The sequence below is a fragment of the Rutidosis leptorrhynchoides genome, chromosome 6 (assembly GCF_046630445.1).
Source record: "Rutidosis leptorrhynchoides isolate AG116_Rl617_1_P2 chromosome 6, CSIRO_AGI_Rlap_v1, whole genome shotgun sequence".
NCBI classification, from domain to species: Eukaryota; Viridiplantae; Streptophyta; class Magnoliopsida; order Asterales; family Asteraceae; genus Rutidosis; species Rutidosis leptorrhynchoides.
In genome coordinates this window covers 434,894,260-434,907,500 of record NC_092338.1, presented here as the reverse complement: position 1 = coordinate 434,907,500, position 13,241 = coordinate 434,894,260, and positions in this window count along the sequence as shown.

Genomic DNA, 13,241 nt, shown 5'->3' with positions numbered 1-13,241 from the left:
TGATTTGGATAAAAATATCGTTTTCATTATTTTTATCTTTATTATTATTATTATTAAAAGTATCATTAATATTAAAACTATCATTTTTATTAAAATTATCATTTTTAATAGAAATATCATTGTTATTATAAAATATCATTGTTATTATCATTTTAGTATTATTATTATTACAAAATAATACAATTTTTACTCTATTATTATTATCAATATTATTTTATCAAATAAATATGTGATACAAAGATATTTTTATCACACATAATATAATTACATTAATAATACATATCACTATATTTTTATAATATTGAGTGAACTATATAAATTTTATTACTAAAGATATATAAAAGCATATTTTCATCATATATATAAATTTTATTTATTAATAAATGACTTGTATTATTTATTCTAATAAAATCTGATAAATATATTTAAATATATAAAACGACTATATTTAAGTTATATAATAAACATATATAGATTTTAAAAGTCATTTTGGGACAAGTTGACTTTTGTTGACTCATACATGATAATCTCGATCATTAGGATTGTGATACACTATGACCTGACCTAAATTGTTAGACAGATATTAACCAACATATAAATATATATACTTAATATAGGTTCGTGATTACGAGGCCAACCCTGCACTTGTTCAATGCCGTCATATGCATTATTGCTATGAAATACAGTATTGTGAGTTTCATTTGCTCCTTTTTTAAATGATTTTGCAATATATATTTTTGGGACTGAGAATACATGCGCTTTTATAAATGTTTTACGAAATAGACACAAGTAATCGAAATTACATTCTATGGTTGGATTATCGAATCGAATATCACCCCTTTTAGCTTGGTAGCCTAAGAATTAGGGAACAGACACCCTAATTGATGCGAATCCTAAAGGTAGATCTACGGGCACTAACTCCCCCCATACTGGAAAATGGTATGCTTTAGTACTTCGAGTTTATATTATAAAGATGGATTTCTATTTTGGGGATATTCTATATGCATGATGTTAATGTCGGTTACCAGGTGTTCAGTCCATATGAATGATTTTTAAACACTTGCGAGTGTATGATTATTGAATAAAGGAAATTTTGTGGTCTATTAAAATAATGGAAATAATTGATTATGATAAACTAATGAACTCACCAACCTTTTGGTTGACACTTGAAAGCATGTTTATTCTCAGGTTTGAAAGAAATCTTCCGCTGTGCATTTGCTCATTTTAGAGATATTACTTGGAGTCATTCATGACGTATTTCAAAAGACGTTGCATTCGAGTCGTTGAGTTCATCAAGATTATTATTAAGACAATTATAGCTGGATATTTTATGAAATGGTATGCATGCCGTCAACTTTAGATGTAATAAAAGTTTGTCTTTTAAAAACGAATGCAACGTTGAAAATGTATCATTTAGAGGTCAAATACCTCGTGATGTAATTATATGTTGTTGTATTCGTCCTTATGGATTAGGACGGGTCGCTTCATGTGGTATCAGAGTGGTGGTCTTAGCGAATCAGGTCTGCATTAGTGTGTCTAACTGATAGTCGTTAGGATACATTAGTGAGTCTGGACTTCGACCGTGCCTGCATGTCAAAAGTGTTGCTTATCATTTCTAGTCGAAAATCATCTACTTATCATCCGTAGGAAATTACCAGCTTATCATTCTTAAGTCTAGACACATCCTACTGCATTGATTGCACAAATAGTGTATAGACAAAATTCATATCTTAGCGTATCGCTAATTCATATCTTAACATATCCGTTACTGTAACTTTTCCTGACATATTCCGTAAATTCCTCCGTAATCTACGAAATATTTTGCTTTAATTATATACAGATATTCTATGTAAATAGAATTCCACCCGATAACCGAAAAATCATTTCATATCGAAAAATCCTTTATTCAGTCGTACGAAATGGAATTCGTCATTAGTTCAAGTCCCTCGGATTCCGAAATGGAATCCCACTCAATCTCCGAAAGCAGTGTGACTGGAATGGATCAACCAATCAGCCATCATCTATTCTGGATGAATTGGGGATGGGTTCATAGCCTTCTCAATCATTGGAGACAAGAAGAAGGTGATCCCTTCCATCCACCACATTGCCCTCTTGGTGAAGAAGCTAAAGCATTTACCGGCGAACCTGTTCGAAACACCATTTTCTCTCTCATTTTCAGAGTATCTCGTCACGATTATATACTACATCAAATTCTAGATTTTATTTATCCGCTAATCTGAACCGACAATCACCCCGGTGTAATAGAAGAAGTCAACGAGCTTCGCGCTCGGGTAGTAGCTTTGGAGAATATGGTGCAAAGGTTACAAACACCAGCACCAGCACCAGCAGCATAACCAGTACCACCATCATTAACGCCAACAGTATCATTACTACCCCCAACCACAACAGCGTCGTAAACCTCAACTTCACAATCTGTCCCACGAGCATCAACGTCATACGCCCTATAGATAACAAGGAAGACCAACAACAACAAACGATGAAGTATTAATTCATAACTTCATCGGAGAAATATTTTACGGTGATTATGTAATCTCTAAAATTTTAGAGATTACTTATTCTAGACCTAACCATAAATCAGATGAGTAGACCGAAATGATAAAAGAAACTCTGACCAGAATGATGCACGATTTACAAGCTAGACTTGATTTACCAACAACATCAACAATACCGTCGGCGTTACAAGCATCGCCAGTGCAGTCAGCATCAGCACTAGCAGCACCTATAACATCACAAGCTCCGACAGTTCAAGAATCACCGCCGACATCATTACGAATCAACAACGTGTATATTGTATCAACGAGTTATGAAGAATTAACTCATTTCCACTGAAGGATTTATATGTATATCTTATATATATAAATCTTTAAACCATAATAAATCTTTCCGTACTAAGCTATTAGGTGTGAATTTTTAACTACTCGGTTAATTCATATTACAAATATGCAATGATATACGTCCTTCGTCCGCAACTTTACCATCGTAAACTACAATCTCTGTTTCAATTCAATAAACTCTATTTCATAATAAATCAAGTGTATTAATCAAATATATGTTTGATTTTACACTTTCATCATCGATGTACTCGAAACTTTTCAGATAACATCATTCGTACTTTGCGAAGTTCACAAGAATTTAACGAAAACTAACATCACGCCTCAACAAATAACGAAGTATTTTCAATATTATTGAAGAAATACTTATGTAATCTCTAAAGCCTTTAAGGGATTATTCAATTCTAATTTCAACCGTTAATCAAACGAGTTTAATTTAATATTAACTCATTAAATCTATATTACATCTAAGAAAAATATACATACATATATATATATATATACATATATATATATATATATATATATATATATATATATATATATATATATATATATATATATATATATATATATATATTCATAAAGACTGTAATAAACTTCTTTTGTAAAAAATATTAATTGTGAAATTTTTTAACGGGTAGGTAATACCCGAGAGATATATAAATTCACAATTAATATGTTACATTCTTCGAATCTGATTCAACAATCATCAACTATACTCACTATTTTCTCAACAATATACATTCTTTCATAAAAATCAAAACAACCATACTCATTCAAATTCAATTACATATTCTGATTTTGAAATCGCAGAATTCAATTCAAGATATAACCAGTATCATCACTCTTAGATCCTTACATCTTTCGAAGCTATATTTTGACTTCAAAACTGTGTTAGAACATCATATATATATTAACGATTACAATCCGTGTTCAAACTCTTCGAAGTTTCCAAAGACACTTCAAACAATGAACAATCGAGATGATGATCCAACCACATATGACCTACTGTTATGTACCTGAAAAGCTCTCGAAACCAAAGTCATAATTCGACACGTATCCATGTCAGACCCTTTGGCATTTACTAGCTAAAATGACTTTTCAATTCCTTTCTAAAGTAGTTAGTTTTGTCACAGGTCCAACTAGTCAACTTCGACTTTCCAGTCAAAACAGCCTTATTATAACCTCGATAGATACGTTGCCCTTTCGCCATCGTTACTGGGGAACCTTTCATATTCTACCACATTAGCAGTAAAGTTACCAAATGTCTCTCCGAAAAAAACCATTATATTTGTTCGTTAAAACCCGACCGTATACTCATCCACATCTTGTAACAAAAAAACGGACGTACCAATTACCAGGAATTAACAATCAGTATTTTGAATTCTGTAGCTTTTCTACGCCAGCAGTTATATATACATATAACGTCTGCCTCCATGACTTACATACTGCGAATGTGAAGTTTCTGAAAAACACTCTGAACTGCGAACTAGTTCTCGAAATGCTGTTGAAGCAGCAAAAAATATAAACGACCTTAACAGTAAAAAGTTTGATGATAATGAATAGTGTGCTGGCAAAGCGCAGAAAAAGAAAAGTTTTGGAACTGAAAAACGGATTGAGCAAAGTATGAAGGAGACTGTGGATAAATCACAAAGGCTGAACCTGCCTTCAAAGAATCCAAATGATTCAATATCTGCTAAAGTCATTAACGAATACCTTGCTCCAGACTCTAAACCCTTGCAGAAAATATTCTTCATCATCCTCTGATATTAGAATTTCTAAGATATCATCGTATCTTTCATTATAAACATCCTCCATATTTCTGAAGATATTTCCATAATTATTCTTATCTGAAATCATTTATCTCTTCGCACTATCTGTGTAACATCATAAAAGAAACTATTTTAGTTTCTAAATTTTGAAACCTTCAAGTTTAAATTATGAATGTTTTTGAAGTAGTGTTGGGAACTGATGCATGAGTTAGTATAATATAATGACACTTGATCAACGTGATTATATTACAGTAATTCATGCTGAGTTTCTAAAATGGAACGTGATGATTCACAGATCATAACGTCTTCATGTGATATGTTAAACGACTCTTGTATTCTATTTAACCTCTAAAATATCAAGAAAATATTTCTTGATGATCCGGTTTTTTCTGAGGTATTCTAGTAATTTGACAAATTAAGATCGTGCCATTACGATTTCCTTCCTTAGAACATTAACTATATTCATTCTGAAATTCATACCTACGAATTCTGGACCATTACAAGCGGTGTTTAAACGCAAGAAGAGGAAACGAAAGAATAAAGCTCTGAAAGAGAAATTGGAGTATAAATCGCAGCAAATCAGAGAAAAACATTAACTGTGGACGACAATGATTATAGAAGACAGAAGAAGGGGCTTTGAAATATAAGGGAAGATATAGCGCCCAACAACAACCCAGAAATTATAAACCGTATATATCAATGCATATAGCAATATACAGACATGGGAGAACTAAAAACACTATAAAACCAAGAGTATAGTAAAAGTGAATATATTCCTCCGGCGGCAGATGAAAGAGGAGAATGACAGATATGAAAGTTAGGAGTATATCAAGAATCAGAACTGGATGAAGCATATTGATGAATGCTTTAATATTTGAATTGAGGGAAAAAGTATAGAAGGTATGAGTTGTGAAAATAAGGAAACGAAAAGGGTGGATATATAGCGAAACATCCGACAGAGCAATCAAAACAGATGATAGCATTTAAAGCGAATCCTAATTTCCTTGATTACCGACGAATCAAATCTTATTACGAAGATTTTCTCCAAATCCCTTGAACTCTGGAAATCAATCATATCTACGTCAAATGATTTGACGAATCTACACTTACTGTAGTGACCCGAACTTTTCCATGTTTATATATATTAATTGAGATTGATATTTACATGATTAAATGTTTCCAACATGTTAAGCAATCAAACTTGTTAAGACTTGATTAATTGAAATATGTTTCATATAGACAATTGACCACCCAACTTGACCGGTGATTCACGAACGTTAAAACTTGTAAAAACTATACGATGACATATATATGGTTATATATATAGTTAACATGTTTTTATTATAAGTATATATCTCATTAGGTATTTTAACAATGAGTTATATACATAAAAATGAGACTATTAATTTAAGAAACTCGAAAACGATATATATAACGATTATCGTTATAACAACGTCTTACTAGGTACATATGAATCATATTAAGATATTGATACACTTGGTTAATTATGTTAAATGATAAGTAAATATATTATTAAGTGTATTAACAATGAAATACATATGTAAAAATAAGACTACTAACTTAATGATTTCGAAACGAGACATATATGTAACGATTATCGTTGTAACGACATTTAACTTTATATACATCATACTGAGATATATTATATATCATAATATCATGATGATATAACAATTTAACATCTCATTTGTTATAATAAACAATGGGTTAACAACATTCAACAAGATCATTAACCTAAAGGTTTCAAAACAACATTTACATGTAACGACTAACGATGACTTAACGACTCAGTTAAAATGTATATACATGTAGTGTTTTAATATGTATTCATACACTTTTGAAAGACTTCAAGACACTTATCAAAATACTTCTACTTAACAAAAATGCTTACAATTACATCCTCGTTCAGTTTCATCAACAATTCTACTCGTATGCACCCGTATTCGTACTCGTACAATACACAGCTTTTAGATGTATGTACTATTGGTATATACACTCCAATGATCAGCTCTTAGCAGCCCATGTGAGTCACCTAACACATGTGGGAACCATCATTTGGCAACTAGCATGAAATATCTCATAAAATTACAAAAATATGAGTAATCATTCATGACTTATTTACATGAAAACAAAATAACATATCCTTTATATCTAATCCATATACCAACGACCAAAAACACCTACAAACACTTTAATTCTTCAATTTTCTTCATCTAATTGATCTCTCTCAAGTTCTATCTTCAAGTTCTAAGTGTTCTTCATAAATTCTACAAGTTCTAGTTACATAAAATCAAGAATACTTTCAAGTTTGCTAGCTCACTTCCAATCTTGTAAGGTGATCATCCAACCTCAAGAAATCTTTGTTTCTTACAGTAGGTTATCATTCTAATACAAGGTAATAATCATATTCAAACTTTGGTTCAATTTCTATAACTATAACAATCTTATTTCAAGTGATGATCTTACTTGAACTTGTTTTCGTGTCATGATTCTGCTTCAAGAACTTCGAGCCATCCAAGGATCCGTTGAAGCTAGATCCATTTTTCTCTTTTCCAGTAGGTTTATCCAAGGAACTTAAGGTAGTAATGATGTTCATAACATCATTCGATTCATACATATAAAGCTATCTTATTCGAAGGTTTAAACTTGTAATCACTAGAACATAGTTTAGTTAATTCTAAACTTGTTCGCAAACAAAAGTTAATCCTTCTAACTTGACTTTTAAAATCAACTAAACACATGTTCTATATCTATATGATATGCTAACTTAATGATTTAAAACCTGGAAACACGAAAAACACCGTAAAACCGGATTTACGCCGTCGTAGTAACACCGCGGGCTGTTTTGGGTTAGTTAATTAAAAACTATGATAAACTTTGATTTTTAAAGTTGTTATTCTGAGAAAATGATTTTTATTATGAACATGAAACTATATCCAAAAATTATGATTAAACTCAAAGTGGAAGTATGTTTTCTAAAATGGTCATCTAGACGTCGTTCTTTCAACTGAAATGACTACCTTTACAAAAACGACTTGTAACTTATTTTTCCAACTATAAACCTATACATTTCTGTTTAGATTCATAAAATAGAGTTCAATATGAAACCATAGCAATTTGATTCACTCAAAACGGATTTAAAATGAAGAAGTTATGGGTAAAACAAGATTGGATAATTTTTCTCATTTTAGCTACGTGAAAATTGGTAACAAATCTATTCCAACCATAACTTAATCAACTTGTATTGTATATTATGTAATCTTGAGATACCATAGACACGTATACAATGTTTCGACCTATCATGTCGACACATCTATATATATTTCGGAACAACCATAGACACTCTATATGTGAATGTTGGAGTTAGCTATACAGGGTTGAGGTTGATTCCAAAATATATATAGTTTGAGTTGTGATCAATACTGAGATATGTATACACTGGGTCGTGGATTGATTCAAGATAATATTTATCGATTTATTTCTGTACATCTAACTGTGGACAACTAGTTGTAGGTTACTAACGAGGACAGCTGACTTAATAAACTTAAAACATCAAAATATATTAAAAGTGTTGTAAATATATTTTGAACATACTTTGATATATATCTATATATTGTTATAGGTTCGTGAATCAACCAGTGGCCAAGTCTTACTTCCCGACGAAGTAAAAATCTGTGAAAGTGAGTTATAGTCCCACTTTTAAAATCTAATATTTTTGGGATGAGAATACATGCAGGTTTTATAAATGATTTACAAAATAGACACAAGTACGTGAAACTACATTCTATGGTGGAATTATCGAAATCGAATATGCCCCTTTTTATTAAGTCTGGTAATCTAAGAATTAGGGAACAGACACCCTAATTGACGCGAATCCTAAAGATAGATCTATTGGGCTTAACAAACCCCATCCAAAGTACCGGATGTTTTAGTACTTCGAAATTTATATCATATCCGAAGGGTGTCCCGGAATGATGGGGATATTCTTATATATGCATCTTGTTAATGTCGGTTACCAGGTGTTCACCATATGAATGATTTTTATCTCTATGTATGGGATGTGTATTGAAATATGAAATCTTGTGGTCTATTATTATGATTTGATATATATAGGTTAAACCTATAACTCACCAACATTTTTGTTGACGTTTTAAGCATGTTTATTCTCAGGTGATTATTAAGAGCTTCCGCCGTCGCATACTTAAATAAGGACGAGATTTGGAGTCCATGCTTGTATGATATTGTGTAAAAACTGCATTCAAGAAACTTATTTTGTTGTAACATATTTGTATTGTAAACCATTATGTAATGGTCGTGTGTAAACAGGATATTTTAGATTATCATTATTTGATAATCTACGTAAAGCTTTTTAAAACCTTTATCTATGAAATAAAGGTTATGGTTTGTTTTAAAAATGAATGCAGTCTTTGAAAAACGTCTCATATAGAGGTCAAAACCTCGCAACGAAATCAATTAATATGGAACGTTTTTAATCAATAAGAACGGGACATTTCAGTTGGTATCCGAGCGTTGGTCTTAGAGAACCAGAAAATTTGCATTAGTGTGTCTTATCGAGTTTGTTATGATGTATTAGTGAGTCTGGACTTCGACCGTGTTTTCTTTAAAAATGATTGCTTAACATTTTTGTTGGAAACTATATATTTTTAACATATGAATATTATGTGATATATTAATCTCTTAACGTGTTTGATATTATGTGATATATGTCTACCTCTAGAACAAGTCCCATTGACTCACCTAATAATAATGAAGAGTCAAATGTAAATTGGAATGATTCGTGGACTGATTCACAAGTTCCCGAAGAGGAACCGGAAGAAGAGTCGGAACCGGAAGAAGAATCGGAACCGGAAGAAGAATCGGAACCGGAAGAAGAATCGGAACCGGATGAAGAAATAGAACCGGTGGGGGAAATAATAAAACGGTTAAGTAAAAGAAAATCCTCAACCAACCGACCAAGGTTAATTATGGTCAATGGTGTTTCCGCCAAGGAAGCAAAATATTGGGAGGATTACCAATTCTCCGATGAATCGGATTCCGACGAGAATTCCAATGATGTTATAGAAATTACCCCAACTGAATTTAAAAAGGCAAAAGAAAATAATAAGGGAAAGGGCATAAAAATAGAGAAATCTAATTCCAACCCCGATGAACTTTATATGTATCGTCAACCCCCGAAGTTCTTAAGTTGTAACAATGACCCGGGAACCTCTAAACCACCAGGTTTTTCTAAACCAATGTGGACAACGACGGCTCGTATTAGGGGAACATCATATATCCCTAGAAACTTGGCAAAACGAACCAAAATCGAAGAAGAAGAAACAAGCAAGTCGGAATAAGATAGTTGTATTCGTGTGGTGTAATATATGTAATATAGTGTGCTTATGCTTTATGATATATGTAAAAATTGCTTGTATTAATAAGTATTTTTTTTATGAATCTAACTCTTGTCTATTTTACAGTATAAAAACACAAAATGGATAGACAACCCAATATTTTAAGAGACCTACCCGGAGACATGATTGATGAAATCTTGTCTAGAGTCGGCCAGAATTCCTCGGCACAACTATTTAAGGCGAGATCAGTTTGTAAGACATTCGAAGAACGTTCCAAGAATGTCTTGGTTTATAAGAGACTTTCGTTTGAAAGATGGGGGATATCACATTGGGAAACCCATAAGTTACGATGTGTTTACTTTGACGCATATATTGCGGGGAACCCAAATGCTATTTTACGCAACGGGTTAAGAAATTATTTTGACTCAATATATCCGAATATTGGACTTCGTGATTTAGAAAAAGCGGCTAACATGCAACATAAAGAAGCATGTTATGCTTACGGATTAGTAATGTTCGCTTCTCACCAAAGTGAGAACAAGAACATCGGGCTACAACTATTAAACAAAACGTTCCCACAAGTGACGGAGTCGGTAATTGGGGTAAGAAATGAGGTTTTTAGATTGTTACGGGACTGTTGGACATTACGTAACCCTCGTCCCTTTGACGACGTTACAACACGCTATCTTATCAACGGCCATAACGGTTATGTTGCACAAGACCAAGGATGGGAAGTAGTCCTAGTAAAACCAGAATGCATGACTTGTTTCTGGACGTATGAATTACGTGTCTTTATTGCCTTTGCTGAACGACTTGTGTACTAGCTAGAATTATCTTCACAACTATCTTGTATCAAAGTTATTGTGTGCTATATTTCATGCTTTATGTAAAATAAGCGGTATTGTAAGTTTGTAAAATATTGTATAAAAGTTTGAACGCGAAATATTATTATAATCAGTTTTTCATATAGAATTGTAGTAGTTGAATTGTATATTAGCTACTAAGTATGAACTTAACGGGTAGGTACTACCCGAATTTAAACTTATAAAACGCTAATATGAAGAAAAAGCTTTTATAAATGAGTTCATATTATGCTACGAAATACTATTAACTACTCTTAATATTCTGTATGATTAACTTGTTCCATTTGACTATTTTGAAGGAAATGGCACCGACTACTCGACACACCGTGAATATGAATGAAGAGGAATTCCGTACTTTTCTAGCTTCAAACATAGCCGCAGTACAGGCTGCGCTACATACCAACAATAACCTTGGATCTAGCAGTACAGGAAATCGTGTAGGATGCACCTACAAAGAATTCACTGCCTGCAAACCTTTGGAATTTGATAGAACCGAAGGACCGATCGGATTGAAACGGTGGACCGAGAAGGTCGAATCGGTGTTTGCCATAAGTAAGTGTACTGAAGCGGACAAAGTGAAGTACGCTACGCATACCTTCACAGGTTCTGCGTTAACATGGTGGAATACCTATCTAGAGCAAGTGGGGCAAGACGATGCGTACGCACTACCGTGGTCAGCATTCAAGCACTTGATGAACGAGAAGTACCGTCCCAGAACCGAGGTCAATAAGCTCAAGACAGAACTTAGAGGGTTATGAACCCAGGGATTTGATATTACCACGTACGAAAGACGATTCACAGAATTGTGCCTATTGTGTCCGGGAGCATTCGAAGATGAGGAAGAGAAGATCGACGCGTTTGTGAAAGGATTACCGGAAAGAATCCAAGAAGATATAAGTTCACACGAGCCCGCCTCCATACAACAGGCATGTAGAATGGCTCACAAACTAGTGAACCAGATTGAAGAAAGAATTAAAGAACAGACTGCTGAAGAGGCCAATGTGAAGCAAGTCAAAAGAAAGTGGGAGGAAAACGGTGATAAGAATCACCAATACAATAACAACAGCAATTACAACAATAATCGCAACAATTATCCCAACAATCGCAACATCAATCGCAACTACAACAAACGGCCCAACAACAACAACAACAACAACAACAACAACAACAACAATAACAGCAACTACAACAATCATCCCAACAACAATAATAACCGCAACAACAACAATAATCAGAAGCAGCTATGCCAAAGGTGTGAAAAGTATCACTCGGGGTTCTGCACCAAATTTTACAACAAGTGTAAAAGAAATGGTCATAGCGCGGCGAAGTGTGAGGTCTACGGACCAGGGGTTAATAGAACGAAAGGAACAAATGGTGTCGGAATGAGTAATGGCGGAGCAAGTAGTGTCGGAGCAAGTTATGCCAATGTAGTTTGTTATAAATGTGGAAAACCGGGCCACATTATTAGAAATTGCCCGAACCAGGAGAACACGAATGGACAAGGCCGCGGAAGAGTTTTCAATATTAATGCGGCAGAGGCACAGGAAGACCCGGAGCTTGTTACGGGTACGTTTCTTATTGACAATAAATCTGCTTACGTTTTATTTGATTCGGGTGCGGATAGAAGCTATATGAGTAGAGATTTTTGTGCTAAATTAAGTTTTCCATTGACACCTTTGGATAGTAAATTTTTACTCGAATTAGCAAATGGTAAATTAATTTCAGCAGATAATATATGTCGAAATCGAGAAATTAAACTGGTTAGCGAAACATTTAAGATTGATTTGATACCAGTAGAGTTAGGGAGTTTTGATGTGATAATCGGTATGGACTGGTTGAAAGAAGTGAAAGCAGAGATCGTCTGTTACAAAAATGCAATTCGCATTATACGAGAAAAAGGAAAACTCTTAATGGTGTACGGAGAAAAGGGCAACACGAAGCTACATCTTATTAGTAATTTGAAGGCACAAAAACTAATAAGAAAAGGTTGCTATGCTATTCTAACACACGTCGAGAAAGTACAAACTGAAGAAAAGAGCATCAATGATATTCCCATTGCAAAAGAATTTCCCGATGTATTTCCGAAAGAATTACCGGGATTACCCCCACATCGATCCGTTGAATTTCAAATAGATCTTGTACCAGGAGCTGCACCAATAGCTCGTGCTCCTTACAGACTCGCACCCAGCGAGATGAAAGAACTGCAAAGCCAATTACAAGAACTTTTAGAGCGTGGTTTCATTCGACCAAGCACATCACCGTGGGGAGCTCCTGTTTTGTTTGTCAAGAAGAAAGAGGTACATTCAGGTTGTGTATCGACTACCGAGAGTTGAACAAACTTACCATCAAGAACCGCTACCCACTACCGAGAATCGA